This window comes from Ambystoma mexicanum, chromosome 9, assembly GCF_040938575.1.
Source record: "Ambystoma mexicanum isolate Mex_15411 chromosome 9, UKY_AmexF1_1, whole genome shotgun sequence".
Lineage (NCBI taxonomy): Eukaryota > Metazoa > Chordata > Amphibia > Caudata > Ambystomatidae > Ambystoma > Ambystoma mexicanum.
Genome location: NC_090931.1, coordinates 826,928,403 through 826,953,463, shown reverse-complemented (window position 1 = coordinate 826,953,463; position 25,061 = coordinate 826,928,403). Strand labels below are relative to the sequence as shown.

The 25,061-nt window shown below is 50.0% G+C and overlaps 1 protein-coding gene across 1 annotated transcript in view; it reads left to right on the top strand.

The window, feature by feature from the left end:
• ITGB2 (integrin subunit beta 2) overlaps positions 1 to 25,061 on the top strand; it is a 588,196-nt gene that overhangs the window by 121,675 nt on the left and 441,460 nt on the right. The gene's annotated exons all lie outside the window — the stretch shown is intronic.

Sequence of the window (25,061 nt, the reverse complement as noted above, 5' to 3'; positions counted from 1 at the left end):
AGCAAGATTTTTCTGTGGTGTTGAGCCAATTATGGGTTCTCCTAATGTTAGAGATGTGTTCTCTCTTAGGGATACTGAGCGCTGCTCTAAGAGCGTTGTTTTGTAGCGTCTGTATTTTGTTGGTGACCTGCTTGCTGGCTCCTACATAGAGGGCATTACAGTAGTCCAGTTTTGATAATACAAGAGCTCTGGCTAACGTAATGCAGCTCTGGGAGGATAAGAAGGGTTTGGCTGCTCTTATCAGCTTACATGTGTAGGCCGTGCAAGATGCCATAGAGCTAACCTATTTATGGAAGGAAAGGGAGGAGTCGATGTATATTCCTAAAGTTTTCACTTCTTTGGCTACCTTAATCGGGTTCCCGTCTATAATGAAGCTGGTGTAGTTGTGGTCCAGTTTGGTTAGGTTTGAGGTGGAAACAAGGATGATGAGTTCAGTCTTGTCATCATTCAGGCATAGACTGTGAGAAGCCATCCATGCCTGGATGATGAGGTACACCTTGTTCACCAAGGCCAAATCATGGTTGTAATTTCCCGTCAACGGGATGAGGATCTGCGTATCATCAGCGTAATTAGTGTAGGTGATACCCAGACCATCTAGATCATCAAACAGGGGCTTTGTGAACACGTTGTACAGTGTGGGGGAGAAGCATGAACCTTGGGGGACTCCACATGTGATGGGGATGTGGTCGGCGGCAGCAGAGGTGGAGAAGACCCGCATGGATCTGTTGCTGAGGAATGACTCGATCCAGCCGATGGCTTCTTGGGAGAAGTGGGCAGCTGAGTCCAAGTGATTGCATAAGATTTTGTGATCAACTAGGTCGAATGCCGCAGAAAGGTCCAGGAGAAGTAGCAAGGCAGTTTTCCCATTGTCTCTAAGGGTGTCAATTTGGGCTTTCAGGTCGATAAGGGCCGTTTCTGTCCCGTGTTGGGGTCTGAAGCCTGATTGCCGAATACCTAGGAGATGGTTTATTTCAAGGTATTTTTGGATTTGTTGGTAGGCTGTCATGTCTAATATCTTGAGCAGGAATGGGACGGTGGTAATAGGTCTGTAGTTAGTGGAAATGGAGGGGTCTAGGGCGGGCTTTTTGAGAAGGGGCGGGACCCAGGACTCTTTAAGGTTGCTGGGGACAGTACCTGTGGAGAAAGAGGCGTTAATGAGTCTGGTAATGAATGGCGAGAGGTCTCTTGCCGCATCTTTGATGATTTGTGGGGGGAAAGGTCGCCCTGACAGTTAGAGGGTTTTAGGCTGAGAATGATTTTTTCCAATTCGAGAGTCGAGACTTTGGAAAAGTTGAAGCGAAAGGGGTTGGGCCGGGGGTGTTGGGGTGTGGGGCGGTATTAGTGGGGTTGGTTGGTTTAGCTAGGGATTCTTTCTTATTTTTAATTTTAGTTTGTAGGCCTGCGACTTTATTGTTTAGGGCGTTTTGGATGCTAGTGCACCATTGTTTGTCCTTCACGCAGGTGTCTGGGGTAAGCACCAGTGTTTCCAGTTCTTTAATGATCGTAAACAGCTCTTTGATGCTGGAATTGGATTGTGCAATTCTCTGGTTGTAAGACTCGTGTTGGGCAGCTATGATTTATTTTTTGTAGTTGGACGTTATTTTATTAAGCACTATCTTGTTATGGTCTGTGGGAGACTGTCTCCAGGCTTGTTCCATTTTGCGTTTTTCTAATCTAAGAGCTTTAAGGTGGCTGGACCATTGGTTGAGGTGCTTTTTCAGTTTACATTTTCTTAGTTTTAGTGGAGCAATGGAGTCTAAGGTTGCGCGCATGGTTTTGTTGTAGCTTTCTACGAGGTCGTAGGGGTTGGCGGTAGCAGGGAGTTGGTTAAGCGTTGGGAGAATGAGAGGGATCAGTTTTTCCACTGTGATATTTTTCTTACTTCTCGTGGGGATGGCTGTGGCTAGCACATTATTGGTGGTGGGGCTCGAAGCTTCGAGGGTAAAGGAGAGGAGATGGTGGTCAGACCATGGTTGGGGGGAGTTGTTGGTGATGGAGGCCGCGCAGTTATAGTCTGCTACCCAGTCAAGGGTTCTCCCTTTGTTATGGGTGGGGCCAAATACTTTTTGGATAAAGCCTAGTTCAGACAGAGTATTGTTGATGAGGGTGGCCTGGTGATCTTTGGGGTCTTTAAAGCCTAGGTTAAAGTCCCCTAGGAGGAGGCACTGGGAGATGTTTTTTTTCGGTTATTGGTGATGATGGTGCTGAGGTCTTCCTCGAAGGATCCTAAGGGACCAGGAGGTCTGTAGAGTAAGTGAATGGATATCGTTTGGGACTTGGCAGTAGGCAGTTTAGCTGTGAGTGATTCACATGATGGGAGGTGGGAAGAGGAGTCGAGTCTAATGTTGAGGTGAGTTTTGGCAATTACGACCAGGCCCCCGCCTCTGGATTCTGTTCTATCTGCTCGGAGGATGGTGTAGTCATCGGGGATGGCTAGCGAGAGGGTTGGACCTGCGGCTGCGTGGAGCCAGGATTCAGTTATGGCTAGAAAATCTAAGTCTTCTGCTAGAATGAGGTCTGCTATATCTGTAGCATGGGCTATTATGGAGCATGCGTTAATGAGGGCACCTTTTATATGTGGGGCGGTAGTTTTAGTGGGGGTGGGGGTGGTCTTTGTGTTGTAGGATTTGTGATTGGTCGTAGTATTAGGTGGGCTGGACTTGAGTCTTTTTAGCATGAGGTTGGCACAGGTGTTAATGGTAGTGGAGCTGTTGGTCAGTTTGGGCTGGATAGAGTCCCTGGCTAGGGGCTTGTATATTTTAGGTAGTCTGGACCGTAATCTGGTGATTCTTTCGGAGAGGATGCATGGTAGAGAGAATTGGATCAGCATGGTTGTGGCGTATGGCTCAATGAGTGGGGTGGGGTGGTGCCTATGGTGGTCGAGCTAAGGGTAGAATTGGGATAGCATGAAGAATTAATAAGGTGGAGAATAGTTCTCAGCAGTATTGAGTAGATGCCTGGTAGGAACATTTTGTTGGCGGTGGGTGAGGAGTGGGTGTCAAGTGTGGAGGCCATCCTAGTTGGAGGTTGGGTGTGTGGCGGTCAGCCGGGGGACGGGGGGGTTAACATGTACTGTCTATGTCAGTGTGGCACGAGTGAGCTAAGGCAATGGTTAGATAGTCTGGATGCAGCTGTCACAAGGCAGGGTGCGCATGGCTAGTGCTATCAGAAGCAGGGCATACAATATCAAGTTGCAGGGCATGCATAGACTAGATGTGGATTATTACAGGTGGGGTACACATAGGCTGATGCTGGGCAAAATTCAATGTGCAGGCAGATAGTAACAACTGAGGCAACCTGCCGAGATTCGAAAATCACAAAATGGGGCAAAATGCAATGTGCAGGCAGATAATAACAACTGAGGCAACCTGCCTGGATTCAAAAATCACAAAATGGGGCAAAATGCAATGTGCAGGAAGATAATAACAACTGAGGCAACCTGCCTAGATTCGAAAATCACAAAATGAGACAAAATGCGATAATGTGCAGGCAGATAATAACAACTGAGGCAACCTGCCTAGATTCGAAAATCACAAAATGAGGCAAAATGCAATGTGCAGTCCGATAATAACAACTGGGGCAACCTGCCTAGATTCGAAAATCACAGAATGGTGCAAAATGCAATGTGCCAGCAGATAATAACAACTGTGGCATCAAAGGTCTCGCAGTGGGAAAGGCCTGTAGAGACAGGTAGGTAGTATGCAGACAGGTTAGATGTTAGGTGTACCAAGTAGTTCAGGGTGCAAGAGCGCAACAATAGAGGCATTCAGTGGCCATAGAGGCGGAAGCTAGGTGTAGCAAACAGTTCAGAATGGGCAAACCTGGGTGGGTGCAGCTAGGTGCTACGAGCAACAATCAGAGGCATTCAAATATGCATTTAGCGGTACAAGCAGGTGCATAGAGTAGCATTAAGTCACAGTGTAGTTCAAAGAGGTGTGCAGCCGTGAGCAACGTGCAGCAGCCCATGGCAAGTTCAGAATACGATTGTCGTGGGTTAGGTAGCTGCTGTGAGCTGAGTGCCATACCTGAGGTGGTAATGTATCTGGATGGTGGCAGGTTGTTGCGGAGGTCGGGGCGCTTGTGTGTGCGTGGAACGCTCTGCGCTCGTGGGCCAGTGGCGGCAGGGTGTGTGGGGAGACAGCCAGGTGGTCGGCTTTAGCGGATTGGAGAGGAAGTTAGGGTAGCCAACTTATAGATCATGGAGTGCGCATAGAGTGTTGGTAGTTGGCTTACCCGTTGAACTCAGGAGCTGGTTGGCGATGATGAGCGATCCTGGGACAGTGGCTCTGTCGTGCTGGTGCTCGCTTGTGTGGGCCAGGGGGGCTGGCAGATGGCAGGACCGGCAAGGAACAGGTGTTGGCCTTGCTTCTGTGGGCCTTGAGGGGAGTGGGCAGGCTACGCCTGCCGGCACCCAATCAGGGATTATGAGGCACAGGCAGCCAATCAGATGGTGGCAGAGGCTGTTAGGGGGCCTGGCTAGGCTCTTAGGGTAAGCAAAAAAGAGCCGACAGCCATCTTGGAATGTAGAGGTACCTCGTGTACCTGGATGGAGAAAGGGTGCAAAAAGCGGCAAAAGCAGCTGTATTAGGCACTGCAGCCTATTTTCTTTTTATACCTCGGCGTTACTTCAATTGTGGGAGCTCCGGTGCTCGTCGTGTCGATTTCGCGACGGTGGGTGCTGCGGGCATATCGAGTGCCAGAAATTCGGCTCAGATCACCTGAGCTTGGTGATGGGTGCCTGCTGCTCCTGCAGGGGCTAGTCCTGGATGAGGAGCTCCTGCTCCTGGCTCGGGAGGGATGGCAGTGAGCCCAGGCAAGGAACAGGTGTTGGCCTTGCTTCCGTGGGCCTTGAGGGGAGTGGGCCGGCTATGCCTGCCGGCGCCCAATCAGGGATTATGAGGCATATGTAGCCAATCAGATGGTGGCAGAGGCTGTTAGGGGGCCTGGTTAGGATCTTAGTGTAAGCAAAAAAGAGCGGGCGGCCATCTTGGAATGTAGAGGTACCTCGTGTACCTGGATGGAGAAAGTGTGCAGAAAGCAGCAAAAGCAGCTGTATTAGGCACTGCAGCCTATTTTCTTTTCATACCTCGGCGTTACTTCAATTGTGGAAGCTCTGGTGCTCGTTGTGTCAATTTCACGACGGTGGGTGCTGCGGGCATATCGAGTGCCGGAAATTCGGCTCAGATCACCTGAGTTTGGTGATGGGTGCCCGCTGCTCCTGCAGGGGCTAGTCCTGGATGAGGAGCTCCTGCTCCTGGCTAGGGAGGGATGGCAGTGAGCCCCGTGCTGCGGGGGTGGGAATACCGACTCTAGCGGGGCACCGTGTTATTACCGGCAACAGACAACTCGGCTCCGGACTGGCCGTGAGTGGGCTGCATGCCGGGGACCCTGTGCCTACCCTGTGTGGGGGAATTGACCTGCCTCGCTCACACTGCTGCATTGGGGCTCCTGGCGCCACCTGGCTTGCGGCGGTGCTGTTGCAGCCCCCAGCGCATCGGGGGCACAGCTGAGCCTGCTGAGCGGCCAACATTGGCGCAGCTCATAATCACGGCTCCCCCGCCAAGCCTGATCATGGCGACTGGGCCGTGCCTGCTCTTTCCTTTAGAGCTAGGGCATCCCTGACCCCGGCTCGAAACTGTGTTGGGTGCCGGTGTGCAACTTTTTGAAAACGATAGCAGCCCATTCTGCATTGGGCTGGCAGTGGGTGAACCACATTCCTTAGTTCTTGCCTCCCGGACATGGGAGTTAGGCTGTCCCTCCCTCTCCGTGGCTGTCGAGACCTCTAGCACTCGCGGAGACACTGCGCTGCCTCCTGGTGCGGGTTGTGTACCGCTGTGCCTAACGTCCATACACTGGCAACCGGAGTCCCGTGTGTCCTGGGGAGTGCACTGAGATACTGAGTTGTGGAGTGTGGCCCACACACAAACGCCTTGGATATATGCGCTACAGAACATCTTCTCCTAGCACTGAGACCTCCACCTAGCCTCTTCATGGACCAGATTTTCTACACGCTTTGGGACTTAGACTAAGCCACATTGTCCACCCTAACCATTGCTTGCTGAAACGTGGCTGACACACCCTGCTGTATCGCACACACACCATTTTGCTGTCATGACCAAGGGGGCAGGCAGGAAACAAAGCTCAATCAATATGTTCGCCAAGGCGGCGCCAAGGCCCCCTGAAACCCATGGTGAGACCGACGGCCCCCCTCGACATCCAACAAACCCACATAGTGCCAGAAGATGGTGGAGTACATGCGCAAGGGATTCACGACATTGCACACCAAACTTGATGATATGATCGGCACGGAAAAGACTGATTCCCGTGTCACGGAGGTTGAAACTAGAGTGGGCTCGGCTGAAGACAACATCTTGGGGCTCAGGTCCGAGGTCTCCTCACTGACGAGACAGGTACATGCAGTCAGCAAAAAGAATGAAGACTTGGAATCCTGATCACGGCGTAACAATCTGCGCATAATCGGGGTCCCGCAAGACAACATCAAGGGGCCATTGTAGGAATTTGTGGAACACACTCTCCTTTCCCTACTGGATGGTCCCAAGCTGTCACTGCAGTTCGCTATCGATCATGCTCACCGCTTCCTGGCTGCAAAACCTAGGCGTGGGGCTTCTCCCTGGCCCATCATAGCCCGAGTCCTCAACCACCGCGACAGGGATACACTAATACGAGTGGCCAGGGGAGAGCTACTGCTGGGCTCTGCCAGGATCCATCTATACCCCGATTTTTCTGTTGCTGTACAGCAAGAACGCAAAACCTTTCTGTCTGCCACGAAGCGGCTCTGCGTACTAGGGGTCAAATACTCCATGCTTTACCCAGCCAAACTCGGTCGAACACGCTGAAAAGGTTTATTTCCTTACTATTCCTGAGTAGGCCTTGACATTTTTAGAATACCACTTCCCTGGATAGCCACTATTGAACTGACACACAAGTCTGCTCCTGGGCTGGGCGCCCGGCAGGAATGAGGAAAACCCGCTCGCCCTGCACCCTGGGATCTCCATCTGTCATCTGTTAATGTTATTTTAAAGTTATTTGACTTGATTGTTGGCTTAAAATATATTTACTGCAGCTTTCAAATTATGTCACACATTTTACATTATTTTGTATTAAAAATAAACAAGATAGTGTAATAGTAAGTTTTGGTTTAAAATGGCAGTGAAAATGTACATCTAGTGATCTGTATAGTGTGGGTCTAGTGTTTTTGATGTAAGCAGTACCTGATTGGCTGTGCAGTGAGCATATCAGTGTGATGTGGGTGGTTCTGCAGGCTGTGTGTGTTTACTCAGAGCAGGAATTTGTTTTGCAGTCTACAAAGCAGCCTCTCTTCTTTCTGCTGGATTACCCCACTTTCTTTACACTTTGACCACTGATCGAGAGGGGCTTTTAATATCCTATTCAAATGCATTCGAATGTCGCATCTCAACGGGAGGAGGAAGAGGAAAACAGCAAGTTAGGCTGCTGCCCTATATCGATTCGTGTGACATTCTGCAGGGGTCATCTTCTGACCCTCTTTGCTCGCTCTTTTCTTACATGTAGGCGGACCGACCGCTGTTTTGCCACCTCTGATTCCCAATGCACGGAGGCACTCTGCATAATAAGCACCTCCATGAAACACAGATGACTGGTTTTAAAACTGCCTTTGCGTTTCGGAAGGGTCGATATCGCTGCGTTTGGAACCACGCTCTCCATAGGTTCAAACCACACAAGTGGAGTATTTTCTGGATATCTTTTTTAAATGTTGTATTAGTTAAATATGTCAGTGATCATTAGTGTGGTTGGTAAAAAAAATAGTTGATATTGTAATTACTGCCTACTGTTTCCCTTGTCGCTGTACTCATAATGAGCCTCTTAGTGTGAGTTCATGCATATCTTGGGAAATGCGAGTGGCTGCAGCCATGCCCAGCGTATCTTGCGCCACAGATGTTTGAGGCAGAGTTAAGAATCAGCTCACAGTTTCCCACCTGCTGCAGCCCAACATCTAGCAGCATACATGTCTGTAAATCAGTCCCATGTGTTCGAGTCTGCTGCTCCAGCTGATTTGAACAGCCCGTGCTGTGATCAACTGGAACAGAACTATCTTGTACAAACACACTTTTTATTGATATTTGAAATCCACCACAAACAACACTTTTAAGGCCATCAAACACCTCCACCCTCCTCCCAGTTGAATACACTATCCTATTCAGGTTTGCTGACATAAATCGGGAGACTGAGGAACACCAGAAGCGTAGCCATGATGCCAAGTGTACTTCTGGTACACAGGTATATACTAGTTTCAGAAGTAAGACGGTTCAGCATGTCTCCTGCATGAATCTGACACTATGAATGCTGGCATGAGCCATCCATTTTTTTCTGCTCAGTTGCTGACAGTGTTGTGGCAGCCGTGATGCAGCCGAACAATGGTTGAAATTCAGAAAATGCCTGATCCCGGGTTTGATCGCCTCCTTCCATTTGAAGAAGGGATTACAGACCCTTTTAGCACCCTTGTGTTCAAGTCATGTTTTCTAAAAACCAATTCAGCTCAAACCATAAACTCATGGTTTATTACTGGGCGAAACTAGGAACATATCCTGACACGTCCCTACGTAGAGTGGCATAAAATACCTTGCCAATATGCGACAACACAGCCCAACATAGCATTACATATCGTAACCTGACTCGACATTGCCTGTCATAAAATCGCATGCCATAGAATAACTTGTTATAGCATGACATAACGCATGGTATTGGAACATCAGGACGCTTATGCTCACCCAACAAGTCACATGGTATCATAGCGTGACATTTACATATCGTGACCCAACATATCCTGAGATACAATTAGATATAGCAACCTTACACAACATGGCACGACAAGCCATAACACAGCCTAGCATAGTACGACGCATCATAACACAACATCTCATATCCTGAATTAGCGTTACATATTGTAACCCACACGACACAAGAATACAATGTCCCGACGTGGCATGACAAATAACCTGTCATTGATAGATCACAACTTAACATAACATATCCTGGCTTCTCATGAAATAACATACCCTGATTCACAACAGGACATGACCTCACAGACATGTAGTGTTGGAGTCCGACTTCGATCGGGCTCCAGGGTAACTCGAAATCATAAAGTAAATCACACGTTCAATGAGACGCGGGAGCCGGGGTACTGCGCTGCACTTCAATTTATTATCGGCGCCAGAACTGGCGTCGGAGGCGGTGGCCCCGCCTCTTCCTCCTTCCGTGGCCACGCCGCAACCTCGGCGTGAACAAAGAGGAAGGACTCAACCTTAACAGTGAACAAAATAGATGTCCATGGAAATAGGACACAACATCTCCCCCCCACTTAAATGAGGAGCTCACGTTCTTACATTTCTTCTATCCACCTAGGGGGTCGGCGAATTGTCCTTTTGGATGGGCTTCTCCGTGGTGTCTTCTCCCACCGCACGGGTGTGTCGCTGTCGCTGTCGTCCGCATCTCGTGCTTCCATCTGATACTCTGACTCCACTTCTGATGATTCCTGGTCAGTCCTCGAGCGATCAGTGATTGGTTCAGAGTGTCCTTCAAAGTTCTTGAAGAATGACGAGTTTCTCGTGATGGTCCCTGAGGGGCTGGCTGCTGTTATCATGGAGCCACTTACGTGCGTCACTTCTAGGGGCTGAGGTCTGAATGCCGGGGTATCTTTGGTGTTTTGTTCTTGCCTTACCAGCACCACGTCGCCCACTTAAATGTGACAAGGCTTGGCCTGTCTCTTTTGGTCAGTGTAGGTCTTTGTTAATTGTTTGCTCCGCTTGTCTCTTTTGATGGCGTCACCAACAACTGTTGGCGACGGACGGGCATGAGGATTGTGTGGCAGTTGCGTGCGTATGATGCGCCCGAACATTAGTGTGGACGGACACACCCCTGTGGTGCTGTGTGGAGTGTTCCGGTACTCGCGTAGGAGGGTGCAGATGGCCTGCATGAATGACCGGTTGGTGATGGAACACATTTGGAGGGTTCTCTTGAGAGAGCTCATGAATTTTTCAGCCATTCCGTTCGCTTGTGGCCACAGAGGTGTGATTGTTCTATGCTGGAAACCAAGGTGTTCTGCGAACATTGCGAAGTCGTGTCCACTGAATGGTGGGCCATTGTCTGACTTAACTGTCGATGGTATACCATAGTCAGCAAACGTCTTGTCCAGGGCGGGTATAACCGCTTGGGCGCTTGTAGAGTGAATGAGATGCACCTCCGGGAACCGTGACATTTCGTCTATAATTACCAGCACATATTTCCCGTTTGCCAGGGGTCCAAACATGTCTACAGCCACGCGGTCCCATACTTGCGGAGGCATCTCTGATGGTTGTAGGGGTGCCGGGAATGTTCGGTGACCCACCGCCTGGCAGGTAAGGCAATTGCCTAGAATCTGTTCTACTTGTTCGTCCAGTTTAGGGAACCAGACCTTTGTTCTGAGTTGTCTCTTGGTGGACACTATTCCGCGGTGGCCAGCGTGAGCTATGTCCAGTATTTGCTTCTGCAGGCTGGAGGGTATTACAATTCGGTTCTCCTTGAGCAGCAAACCTTCCGGGGACACGGATAGCGTGTGGCGTATCAGTTTGAAAATACGGAGTTGAGCCTTTTCGGCTTCGGTCAGGTCTTTGACGTGCCACCGGTCCGTTCTCAGACACTCTTTTATGATGGGCATCATCTTGTCTGTAGATGTGGCTTCCACGAGTTGAGCAACGGAGACATGCTTGGGGAGTGCATTGTTGACTAGAAAGTTAAGGTATTGGTTTGCTTTTGTGGATTGCCGTTCCACTTGAGCTGGTAGGGGATGTCTGGAGAGAAAATCAGCTGGGTTGTTCTCTTTCCCCGGGCGATGTATAATCTTGAAGGAATATTCCTGTAAGCGTAGACCCCATCTGGCGATTCGGGGTGGCATTTTGGCCGTGGGTTTGCCATATATCGTTGTCAGTGCTTGGTGATCGGTCACGACCGTGAATGGGCGGCCATATAAGAAGAGATGGTAGTGCTCGCACGCCCATACAACTGCGAGACTCTCCTTTTCGGGTTGCGAGTACGCACATTCTGCCTTTGATAGGCTCCGACTGGCGTAGGCTACTATGCGCTTGGGTGCATTGGGCGGCGCTCCCGGTCTGGATTGAGCTAGAATGGCCCCCAAACCTACGGGACTGGCGTCCACGGTGAGTTCCGTGTCATAATCAGGGTCGTAATAGGCCATGCATGACGCTGATGATATGCGTCGTTTGATTTCCTGGAAGGCCTTTTCGCATTCTGTTGTCCATTCAAATTCCTGGTCCTTCCCAGTGAGGACTCTTAGCGGGGTGCTCACAGACGCAAAGTCCTGAATGTACCTTGTGCAATAACTTGCCATGCCCAGAAATGACCGTATGCCGGATGATGAAGTGGGAGTGGGGGCATCCACCAGGGCTTGCACCTTTTCGGGATCTGGGCGCATGCCCTTGTTTGAGAATATGTGTCCAAAGAACTTCAGTGTGGTCTTGTTGATCTCACATTTTTCCGGGTTGAGCGTGAGATTGGCGTTTTCTAGAGCCATGCAGACCCTTCGTAGCGTGTCATCGTGGCTTTCTTGGGAGGTGCCGAAAATAAGAATGTCATCGCTGTAATTCAGACAGTGCGGGATGTGTTTAATTATTTGATGTATCTCGTTCTGAAAGATCTCGGCTGCAGATGACACACCAAAACTTAGTCTCTTGTACCTGAAGAGTCCTAGATGGGTTGAGAAGGTGGTTATGTATCGAGAAGACGGGTGAAGTTCGAGTTGGTGGTAACCCTTATTCAGGTCAAGCTTTGAAAAGACGGTGGCCCCATGTAGGAGGTGCATCATGTCAGTCATACGTGGAGCCAGATGCCGTTCTCTTTCAATGGCTACATTTGGAGCACGCATGTCTACGCAGATGCGTATTTTGGAGGTGCCATCTTTCTTGGGTACCGGTACTATTGGTGAAACCCATGGAGTTGGGCCCGATGCTGGTTCGATTATGCCTTGTTGGAGTAGCGAGTGGATCTCATCTTCAACTTGCCGTTGTATATTGAGGGGAATGCCCCGATAGTGTTGAGCGATGGGTTTTACTTGCTGATTAATGTGCAGCTTGATTTGCTTGTCCTTTAGGCACCCTAGTCCTTTAAAGAGTGACGGGAATATCTTTTGTATCATGTCTTTGGCGCCGGAGGTGTATGCAGACATGATCTGATACATGATGCTGATGAGGCCCATTTGTATCGCTGTGCGGAAACTTAGGATGCTTCCTCCTGGAACTTCGCCTTTGATTACGTATATCTTTACTTTCTGGCTCTGCTCCTTGTACTTGCAGCGTGCGTTGAACATCCCGATACAGTCTAGCGGTCTGTTGGATCCGTAGGGGTATATTAGCGTGTCGGCTTTCTTTAAGTCTTTCTTGATTTCCAATGATTTGTATATTATGTCATTGATGACATTCACGGTGGCGCCCGGGGGTGGAAGGAAGCCCCCACCAGCTCACATTCACACCAGGAAAGGAACTCTGCAGCCCAGCACCCAAGGGCCTCCTGCTGCTCATGTCGCTCCCATGCAGCCCAAGTCACCGCTAGCCCCTACGTTCAGCGGGCGAGGCCGTGCTGGTGTAGAGAGTGGCGTGTGCTGATGGTCCTTCGCCACTCTCTACACCAGCACGGCCTCGCCCGCTGAACGTAGGGGCTAGCGGTGACTTGGGCTGCATGGGAGCGACATGAGCAGCAGGAGGCCCTTGGGTGCTGGGCTGCAGAGTTCCTTTCCTGATGTGAATGTGAGCTGGTGGGGGCTTCCTTCCACCCCCACTGCTGAATCAGGCAGTATGAAAAGGCTGCCGTGCCTGGGCAGCAGCTTAATGGTATGGCCCACACGTGGCACTGTACCTGCCAGCGGATGACTGTGGAGCCGGCGGCAGCGACGCTGCTCCTTGGCCCACACGCGATGCTGGAACACTCTGCGGGTGGGCGTGGGCGGGCCGACGATGAGCAGCAACGCCGGAGGCAGTGGCGTTGCTTCGCGCCCCACACGCGACGCTGGAGCAGCCTGCTGGTGGGCGTGAGTCAGACGTCCTCGTCGCCAATGTTGGAGTCCGACTTCGATCGGGCTCCAGGGTAACTCGAAATCATAAAGTAAATCACACGTTCAATGAGACGCGGGAGCCGGGGTACTGCGCTGCACTTCAATTTATTATCGGCGCCAGAACTGGCGTCGGAGGCGGTGGCCCCGCCTCTTCCTCCTTCCGTGGCCACGCCGCAACCTCGGCGTGAACAAAGAGGAAGGACTCAACCTTAACAGTGAACAAAATAGATGTCCATGGAAATAGGACACAACATGTAGCAAAACATAACACAGCCGGAGTTAGCAGGGCACCGCATAAACTATCCTAATATAACATAACAAAACGTAGGAAAACCTATAACCTAACACGTCGAAACAGAACACGTAATGAAACAGAAAAATCGCTTCAACCTCCCGTTACTACAGAAAAAAATAGCAACGAGGTTTGGCAGCCCAAAAAGAAAAGCACAGTACTGGCATATCAAGGGACGTGCTATCTGAACCCACAGAGGAAAAATGATTGATTATACTGTACTTTAGGTTATGGCCGAAGCGGCCCCGGAAGGGTATAGCGATTAAAACGTCCCTGACGTGGAATCAAGTTTCAATAAGTGTCGTCCAAACACCCAATTTGGTGCTCTCCACCTCGCCGAGCAAATTGGCATCCAAAACCGTCCAGGTTTTATTTAGCAAAAGCAAAGCGCGCAAATAAAAGGAGAAGCAGGAGCTGCAATGGCCTTTTACGTAATCTGCTGCTGGTGACCTGACATTCCAAAACAAGCATTGTCAATGCCAACAGTTTGTGCTTTTGTGTAACCATGGGAAAGCCAATTCGAAGGCACGGCCCTAGTGGTATTAACTGGCCATTGATGGTAGCGGGTGTAAAATGATGCGATAGGGTGACCAGATTTAAAAAGTTAAAAACCAGGACAGGGCAACTAGCATAAAGGTAGGACTAACTCTTGAAAGTCGCAGTCAAGGCACTACACTTCAGTAGCGTTTGGAGGAAAAGGGGGTTTAAGTGTTACTGTTCAAAGAAACACATATTAGAATCAATTTATCACAAACTAACACTATCTTAAGTTGTAAAATGCAGTATATCTTCTGTGCGAGATTGTGCATTCCTGCTTCCAGCTATGAAGACCTACTACAAAAAACCGGGACCACTGCAGTTTCCAATGGGAACATAATCTTGAGAAAGGGGGAAAGAGCACCGAAAACCTGGACAGTCCCAGCAAAATCGTGACGTCTGGTCACCCTAGTACCTGGGCATCTAATAGCTGTGCCTGGCAAATGCCTAATACTTACACGCAAGCCAAAACTGTTGACTTTGCCAATGCTTGTTTCCATTCCCACCATTCTCACATTGAGGCCCGTAGTTTCGGCCCACAAAAAAAGGACCAAATGTATGTAGGCGAACGCAAAGCTCCAGAAAGCAATCACCAGTCTACACTGATCGGCAGAAAAAAGGGACTTGGTGACGTGTGTATTTTAGGGGGGGGCAGGGGTCTTTGTCCCCCCCTACTTTCATGGCACACCATTTTGTCCCCATTCATTGGAAATAACATGTTAAAGGAGTTTCAGGAGCCAGAGGGGCTGCGCCCAGGTGGTCCAAGCCTGACTGAGGCGTGCCACACTGTTCACAATTCCACCCTCGCCCACTGAAGGTGAACATTGCGAAAGGAGGAGAGTTGGGTCCTGGTTGGCTTGTATACACTAGCAACCAGAATGCCTTGCCCACATTTTCTTTTTCACTTAATAATTCAGGGTGGATTTAACTAGCAGCACCTGAACAATTCTGCTTCCCTGAGCAATGCTGAGGCATGAAAGCATGGTAGGAGGAGAGCAACACTGGACTGTGGGGCTCACTAAAGCCGGAATCCATAGTGCGCCACACAACTCCCTTTTAAAAAAAAACATTTGGAGTGCAGACTTTGTTAATTTTATCAGCAATAGTACATGCACGACCGAATATATCTCCTGGACAGGCCACTGTTCTGCCCCTCAATCTATCTGGTGGCCATGCACCACTTGAGAAATGCCTACCAAAGAACTGCCTGGCCATGTTTTCTCCTGAAAACAGGCTAGAGCTGTTAAGGGGGCACGGGGGAGTGGAGGGGATCACAGACAGGAATAAGGCCCGAGATCAGACAGGAAGCAGTCAATCCAGGGCGCTCCAGCAAGCTGCAGAGAGTCAGGGGGTTGATCTCACAGCAGAAAAAGTGCCACAATAGGAACTGCACTCACGCTCCTTTTATAGCCAGCATGCACCCTGCCATGCCACTTATGGCGGGTGATAAGAGGTGTTGATAGCCAACTTGCTGGACACTAGCCTCATGGCACCAGCAAGGCCATTAAGAGGCAGGTGTTAATGAATGCACTCTGTTGGCAAAGGGGTGTAAATATTGCCCCCCTGCGAGGTGAGGCCACCTGTGTTTTTGAGGCCTGGAGCAGTTACCTCTCGAAATCCCCCACTCGGACCCACCAGCACTCACAGGGAGGATAGCTCCGTGGCAACGTGCTCTCCTTGGAAGGAAGACGACACGGGGCACCACAGGTTCGAACCCCGGGTCCGCGCTTAGAAACCTCCGGGTATTGAGCGCGTTATAAATAACCAATCATATCTCCTCGCGCGCGATGGTCCTGTGGCAAGTTCATTGGCTGCACTCTGGTTTTCATTAAATAATCATGTATGTTACCAGCTAGATGTTTGCCAGTTGCATGCCTTTTTTGTGAAAACCTACCTTGCACACATTGTTAGCACCACCCTACGGCTGAGAAGGCTTGTTTTGGTGGCGTGAAGAAGCCGGAAAGAGAGGCTGGGCGCTGCTGACACCGCAGTGGTTTCCTCTGGCGCATTTCAGAGAGATCACAGATTGAAAGGGGAGTTTCAGCCCGCACCACGCTCAGGGCTCCAGGGCGGAACGTGACTTCGACAAGACCACCCCAGCCGCCAGTGAAGGGTGCACTCAGCTACGCCCCACGACCCTGCAATATCAGTCGAGGCAAAAAGGTTGAGAAGTATTTATGCCACACTGCAAGGGTGTTGTAAATCAGCGAGGTAGGCACTCACATCTGTGTGCAGCCTGCGGTCACCCATCCCTACTCCTCAGCCATTTGTCCTTCCGTGCGGTCACCCATCCTTACTCCTCAGCCATTTGTCCTTCCGTGCGGTCACCCATCCTTACTCCTCAGCCATTTGTCCTTCCGTGGTGGTAGATATATTGTGAACCTTGAAGTAGGGTAGTCATAACAACATCTTTTATTACAGAGAGTTTGGGTTTTATGCCGAGTGGTGGTGTGAACGTTTTTAGCAGTGTTATGCTCATAGTCTGTGCGATCTCCTTGCATGCCACGTGGGCCCACTTAATTTATTTCTTTGTTTGAAATTGATGTTTAGCTAACAAGGCATGAGTGCATGTGAGCTCTGTACAGGATAAAACATACATAAAAAAGTAAGAACAAATACAAAACCTAAAAAGCATAAATATAAAAGTGGAAATATAAAAACAGAAAAAAGCAAACAGGAAGGTACTTCATCTTGGTCAACCATGCAGTTTACTTAAAAAAAAAATTCCACAACCAAGCTTTCAAAGATTTCTTATATTTGAGATAATGGGCCTCATCACGAGTTGGGTGGTATCCCGGCAGTAATACCGCTGGGATACCGCTGGGGCTATTAGTGTTACTGCCAAACCCCCTGGCGCTATTAGCGCTGGATCACGGGTTGGGCGGAACGGTAATTCCCCATTCCCAATTGGGCCCATTCAGGAATTCCCCCTTCCCCAGTCGGCCCAATGGGGAATTTTCGGCGCTACTACCGTCGGCGGTATTAGCGCACGGTAATAGTGCCAAAAATCGGCAAATTCGTGGGGGATTTACCCCCAGCTCTGAGCTAGGCTAGGGATCCAAGGCAGGAAACAGCCCACCAACGTGAAAACGTTACTTTAAAAGTGGGCTTGTTGAACACACGCTCCCTAAACAAACATGCACATATTGTCCACGACATAATTATAGAAAGGGACCTGGCCATTATGTGCATTACTGAAACATGGCTAAAAGACCCTATCGGTCCAGCAGGTATAAATGCAGTGCCAGAGGGGTATATACTATACAATAAAAACAGAGACCACGGACAGGGCGGAGGAGTCGCAATTATAGCCAAAGAAGCGCTTCACCTTTTTAAAGCGAATTTTGAATGTACAGGGTGTGACACCATTCAATTAAAGCGAACTCACACACCAAATGACTGTCTGATTATTATTGTTCTGATTACTTACCGGTAATCTTCATTACTCCTAGTCCTACTCTTCCTCGTCACAGTACTTACCTCATGAGGCACCCGCCTCCGACACAGGACCTTCTTCTATTTCTTCTTATTTCTATAACTCCTCCCCCACACCCACGTCACTTAGTTTCATATTACCAAGCCGTAGCATGGGACCTTCCCCGCAGGGAGGGTGAGGAGGGTCGTCAGTACTGTGACGAGGAAGAGTAGGACTAGGAGTAATGAAGATTACCGGTAAGTAATCAGAACATTACCTCCACGTCCACTCTTCCTCGTCCAAGTACTTACCTCATGAGGTATACCAAAGCAACAAACGGGGAAAAAGGTCCCAATGAGACACAGAGTCAAAACAGTGCAGAAACACACACCTTTAATAACTCCAATTTTACATCCCCACAGACAAAACTCCAACCCCGAAGGAACCAACCCCCGAGTGGGAGACATTCAACCTATAGTGGTTGATGAAGGTGCTCTGATCAGCCCAAGTGGCAGCTCTACATATCTCCTGTAGAGAAACCCCCCTAGCATCGGCCCATGAGGCCGCCAAACCTCTGGTGGACCGCCCCTGAACATGCGCAGGCACAGGCAGGCCCGAAGCCACATAGGCCATGGAGACCACAAGACGGATCCATCGGCTAATGGACACTACAGATGCCTTACGCCCAGCCCCAGCCGGGCCAAAAGTAATCAGAAGACTGTCAGAGCGGCGGAAAGGGGTAGTTCTAGCCAAGTACTCCAACACCGCCCGCCGCACATCAATGCTATGCCAAGCCACTTCCTCTGGCGTTTGCGGATTTTGAAAAAAGGCAGGGAGAACCAGATCCTGAGAGGTGTGAAAACGAGAAACAACTTTAGGGAGAAACTTCGGATCACACCTCAGCACCACCGAGTCTGGCAGAACCCTCAGGAAAGGGGGGTGACATAACAGAGCCCCAATCTCCCCAAGCCTACGGGCAGAAGTTATGGCAATCAGAAAAGCAGTCTTCAGCGTCAGATGTTTCATATCAATTTCGGAAATGGGCTCAAAGGGAGGCCCTTGAAGAAACTTTAAGACAAGAGGGAGATCCCATTATAAGTACAAGGACGGGAAGAAGAAAAACCCCTGAGCAACTTCCCCACCAACACCTCCCCATCCAAGTGCCCATCAGAGTCCCCCAAAAGGAATTTTATGGAGGCCCACTGAGAGCGAAGCGTGGAAACCGCCAGGCCCTTGTCAAACCCATCCCAGAGGAATTGAAGGATAGCGGGGAGGCCAGAACGCAGGGGGGGAATCCCAGACCGCCCACACCAGTCCCGGAAATGGCTCCAATGTCTGCCGTAAGCCTTCAGAGTGGAGGGTCTAAGAGCATTCATTATGGAATCCACCACAGGACCAGAAAACCCCTGAGATATCAGCCTAGCCCGTGCAATATCCACACTGCCCATTGTATCTGGCGGACCCCCAACCGTAGATCCCCCAGAAGGGGACAAGGCCACTTCGGAACCAGCCAAGGCTCCTGGCACCGAAGCTCCAACAGAGAGGGGAACCAACTCCGGCGGGGCCAGTACGGAGCGAACAACAATACAGTCACCCTGGATATTCTGATGCGCTGAACCACCCGAGGCAGAAGAGGAATAGGTGGAAAAGCATAAAGGAGACCCTGAGGCCACTGCACAGAGAGGGCATCCACCCCCCACGCACCCTCTGTCTGAAAACGAGAGCAGAAGAGGGGAACTTTTGCTGAGGCTGGAGACGCAAACAGGTCCAGAATAGGGGTCCCGAACCTGACACAGATCTCTGCAAAAACCTGGGTCGAGAGGACCAGTTCCACCGAGGAGGGAAACCGGCGGCTCAGTAGATCCGCCCGAACATTGTCCACCCCCCTGATATGTGAAGCCACCAAGGACACCAGATGTGATTCCCCCCAAGCACCTATCTGAGCTGCCAGGGCATTCAAGGAGCGGCCGGAACCCCCTTGGCAGTTGACGTAAGCCAAAGCTGTCGTATTGTCCGTCCGGACCAAAACTGCCCGGCCCATCAGCAACCTCCTGAAGTACACCAGAGCCCGGAGAATGGCACACAACTCTCGCCAATTGGATGTCCGATGGCTCTCTTCCGGATCCCACAACCCCTGAGCAGAGAGGACTCCCAACGTAGCTCCCCAGCCCCTTCCACTGGCGTCGGTAGTAAGTGTGGTCACAGGAGGAATGATCAGGGACACCCCAGCCCGTAGTTTCGGAACCCTCAACCACCACTGCAGGGAGACCCGCAGCGCCAGAGACACCGGAATCAAAGCCTCGAAAGCTTGAGATGAAGGGAGCCAGTGGGAGAGAAGGTAGGACACCAGGGGGCGTAGATGAAGACGGGCCCAGGGAACTAGAAACACGCAAGAAGCCATGTGCCCCTGCAATTTCAGCAATAGGCGGGCCGGGACATACTGCCTCCCGAGAACCCTGCCCAGAACAGTCAGCAAGCGACGGACCCTCTCCAGGGACAGGAACACCTTCCCCATCCTGGTGCAAACCTGTGCACCAATGAAAACTAGATCCTGAGAAGCCTCCAGTTGGGACTTCTGCCAGTTCACCAGGAAACCCCAGTCCTGTAATGCCTGGCAGACCAATCGGAGATGAGAAATGACAGTCTGCCGGCAGGACGCTTTGACCAACCAATCGTCCAGGTAGGGAAATATCTGAATGCCCCGCAGATGTAAGTGTGCCACCAGGGGAGCCACCAGCTTGGTGAAAACTCTGGGGGCAGATCGCAGTCCGAACGGGAGCACCCTGAACTGAAAATGTCGGGATCCCACTGCAAAGCGGAAGAACTGCATGTGCCAGGGACGGAGAGCCACATGGTAATAAGCGTCCTGGAGATCCAGAGATGCCATCCAATCCCCCTTTATTAACATCGGAAGAATGTTCTGTAAAGTCTCCATCTTGAAGTGTTCCTTTTGGACGAAGCAGTTCAGGGCTTTGAGGTCCAGAATTAGACGGTACTTCCCCGAAGGTTTGGGGACCAGGAACACCCGTGAGTAGAACCCCTGACCCTGCACAGGGAGAGGAACGGGCATGATGGCCGCCTTTAACACTAATTCGGAGAGCGCGGCATCCATGGCCAACCTCTTGACCCGAGACCTGGGAACCACAGTCCGAACCATGCAATGCTGGACAGGAGGAGACAGGAAATGCACTCGATACCCCCATTGTACTGTGTCCAGAACCCATGAGTCGGAACACCACCTTTCCCATACTGGAAAAAACTGCCGGAGCCGCCCGCCCACCGGCAATTCCAAACCGTCAGGACTTAGGTGCCGGGCCAGGACGTGAAGAGCGTGGAGGACCCCGACCCCCCCTAGCCCTCCGAAAAGAATGTGATGAGGAGCCAGGAAAAGACCTGCTGGTCACTGGACCAGCTCCAGAGGAAGATTTCTTGGCCGTTGAAGGAGGCTTGCGTCGAAGTTTGTCAGCATGTTTGTCCGCCCTAAAAACTTTGTGCACCTTATCCTCAAGGCAATCACCAAAAAGCCTGGACCCAGTGAAAGGAAGTTTCAGGGCAGCCGCCTTCTGAGACCCATCAGTCTTCCAGTCCCTTAGGTGCAAATGCCTCCGGGCAGATATACCAGCCCCCATGGCCATGGCTGAACCACGCACCCCATCAAAAGCCAGATCGGCCAAAAACTCAACCTGTCTCTGCATGTCTGTAAGCAAAGGGGCACAATCAGAGCCTTCATTGACAGCCTTTTTCAACTCCCTGAAATCATTCAACACTGTTTCAGCTGTGTAGGAACCATAGATATTTGCTCGAAGGGCCAGATGCGCCCCTGCATGAACCTTCTTAAGGCCGGAATTAACTCGGCGGTCCACTGGATCCCGGACGGCCGCCTCCTCGGCCGACATAGAGGAGCGACCCACCAGGCTGGCGAGGATAACGTCGACCTCAACTGGGTCAGACAGCAAAGTCTCGCCCTTCAAAGGGTAAAGTTTGGACATGAAGCGGGGCATTGCAATCTTCTCCGGGTCATGCCATTCCCGGAGGATTTTTTCCCGGATATCGGAAACCAATGGCAACCCCTTCCTAGGTGTATGCCTATACTGGCGAATAGAAGGGTCGGCCCCCTCCACCGGCACCAGGGGCTCTGAAAATCCCATGCAATCTCCAACTTGAGCCAGCACCTCCTCCACTCCCTCTCTGTCCAGATACATCCCTTCAGCATCAGCCAAAGAGGAACAAGAAGAGGCCGATGACTCAGCGCCAGAAGAAGAGGAGGATGAGGAAGACAGACGCCTGCGCTTGTGTCCATGAGTATGTGTGCGACTCCCTCTACGATGCTTAAGCAGCTTCTTCAAATCCTTTCTGGTCAGGGAAAAACGCTTAGCCCTCTTCTTTCTCTTTCTGTGTAAATCAGGAGAAGAGGAAGACGAAGAAGAAGAAGACAGGACCAGATGCCTGCTCTTTGCAGACTGTTTTCCCATGTTGAGTAAGCCCAAAAACAGTGACCAAGGAAGCCTGCTTCACCAAAGACCCCTGCACACTGAACCAAGGCTCCACATACAAACAATTGCTAACGTGCCTCTCCCACATTCAAATAGAGGCCAGAAAGAACAACAACCAATAGGAACAACATCAATTAATTCGTATGGCAACATGCCTGCAGCAACAGAGGAGGAGCCCACCCTCCTCCGAAACACGTGGCTCAAACAAGAAAAAGGAGCCGCCAATCCGTGCACAGCCGCCCATGCAGCATGGCCATGCAACAGGAAAAACATGCCCCACCTTCTCCTTACCTTAACCCGGGTCCGTTCTCCCAGAACCCGGGCCACGATGCCCTGCGCTGGCCAAAGCCCAGCAGAAACCAGGCAAGGCAGCCTGACTCAACCGGGTCCCAAGCCCCGCAGGGAACCCAGGAGTCTTGCCACACCTGAAGGAGCCGAAGGCCCCGCCACACAGCCCCACTAGGGGGCCAGCATTCGGAGCTCCCCAGCGCCCCGCGCCGGGAAGAAACAAAGAAGCCCAACCTGCCAGAGGCAGGAAAAATTAAACTAAGTGACGTGGGTGTGGGGGAGGAGTTATAGAAATAAGAAGAAATAGAAGAAGGTCCTGTGTCGGAGGCGGGTGCCTCATGAGGTAAGTACTGGGACGAGGAAGAGTGGACGTGGAGGTAATGTGCTATACAGACCACCCTCTTTGACCTCAGACTTTGAAAACGAAATATCTTCGCAAATAGATAAACTGGTTTCTGACAACTCATCCACCTTATTAGTATGGGATATGAATAGGTGGAGAGGGAATCCAGATGACAAAGAGACCATCGCTTTGGAAAATGTCATAAATAATATGGCCTTCCAAGTAGTAAACAATGAGCCACCACCCCGCAGAGTAACCAGTTGGACTAGGTCTGTACAAACAACCTACAATCAGCACAGATAAAGACAGAGCCATGCATATGGTCTGACCATAGTCTGGTGACCCTAGAGATACTCCTAAATTCCTCTTTTAAGCAGTTAGAGAACCCACATGTCAAAGTCATGAGCAGAAACTTTAAAGATATTGGACCAGAGCAACTAAAACCATGTCTACTTCAGATCCTCGAGTCCTTCTCAGTCAATGACGACTGCGAACAAATGTTATTGAAATACACCAATTATATGCAGGCCATGATAGAGATGTATGCACCAGTAAAAAGCAAGCTGATAAGAAACAACAGCAATAAGGGCAAATGGTATAATGAGCACACTAACAAACACAAACAAGTAAAACATGCTAAAGAACGAATAAGGCGTAAGAACCCAACTCAGGAAAACAGGGAGGACTGGAAATGCGCGGATAAAGCGTACACAAAGGCAGTTAAAGAAGCCAAGTCTAAGTATTACAACAAAGAAATAGAGGCAGCTCCTAACTCAACCAGCAAACCCTTCGAAATAATCAAGGATATGGAAAAACCTAAGATCCTCTCTCCTCCACACATTCCATCAAAAGAAGACTGTGACAAGGTACAAGAGGGCTTCGGTGCGAAAATATTAAAAGCAAGGAATAACATCATTCTAGCTAGAGACACCACCAGCACTGAGACCCCCCCCGGGAGAACATTTTAATCTAAACGAGAGGGAGAGATTTAATTTCTCAGCGGTCTCAGAGGAAGAATTATGTACGGTGATGTCGAAAATGAAACCAACCTCCTGCGCCGAAAATATCCTTCCAACCAAGATCATTCTGGATCATAAAGAACTTTTCACACCAATCCTGACTAGGATAGTCAATGCTTCTTTCTCAGAGGGAGTAGTCCCAGATGATATAAAAAAGGTCACAATAACCCTGCTAGTGAAGAAGGCAGGTCTGGATCCCAAGGATCCTAGTAGCCTCCGCCCCATCACAAATTCGAACTTTATCCTAAAAATCTTAGACAAAATAGCTACTAATCAGCTACAAAAATATGTGGAAACCGCAGATGTATTACACGAACAACAATCAGGTTTCAGGGCGGCTCACAGCACAGAGTCAGCCATGCTGGATTTACAAACACACATGCTGGAACTGATAGAGAAAGCCAAACCCGGGTTACTCATGCTGCTGGATCTCAGCGCTGCGTTCGACCTGGTAGACCACCAGCTTCTCCAATCAGCTCTGGATAAACTGGTAGGGTATTCATCAACAGGACAGGCTTGGTTAGCATCCTTCCTTAAGGACAGGAAGGCGAGAATACACTGGGATGAAAACTTCTCAGAAGCAACCCCGATACTTTTTGGAGTCCCCCAGGGAGCCAGCTTGTCTCCACTCCTGTTTAACCTCTACATAAGAAGTCTCTGTTCACTGCTAGAAAACATCGGTGTATTTTTTACCAATTATGCCGATGACACGCAGTTGATTTTCGAATTAACAGGAGACTATGCAGCAGACAGTGCAAAGTTAGAGGAAATATACAACATCATTGACACCTGGATGCAGAGGCACTGGGTGTGTCTAAACAACACAAAAACCGAACTAATGGTTTTTTGGATCAACTCAGGCCAGGTCCAAGCTGGACTCTCAATACAAGGCCTTCCTTATTAAAGAAGCCATCATACCAGTGGTATCTAAAGTAAAAACCCTGGGTATGATGGTGGAAGCCTCATTGGGCTCCGGCGCCCAGGTCAACTACCTGTACAAAAACAATAGCTACTACGTACGCCTTCTGAGAGCAATTAGACCCTTCATAAATGAAACTAACTCGGCTAGCATCGCAAGAGCAATTGTGTTGTCCCGTTTAGATTATGGCAATGCACTGCTATTGGGAGCCTCTAAGAGAGAGCTAAACAAATGCCAAGTAATGCAAAACAATGCGGTTCGCATCATCAAAAAGAAAAATCATAGGGACCATATATCAGAAGGAAGAAAGGAACTGCATTGGCTTAGAATAGAGGACAGAGTAAAGTTTAAGGCAATGACGATAGTCCATAGATGTCTCTTTGGGGAAGCACCGGCCTACTTCAAAAAACAATTTGCCATGTATGTGCCCCAAAGATGTCTAAGATCAGCAGACACGGGTCTCCTGAATATACCAGAGGCCAAACGAGCTACTGGAAGGGGAAGATCTTTCCCTGTTAGGGCGGCCATATATTGGAATGGGTTACCTGTGACCCTAAGACAAGAAGGAAACTATTTCAGTTTCAGGAAGGCTTTGAAAACCTTCTTATTCCAATAAACCTGAAGAATTTTAGTGTATCCTTAGCGCTGAGGTGACA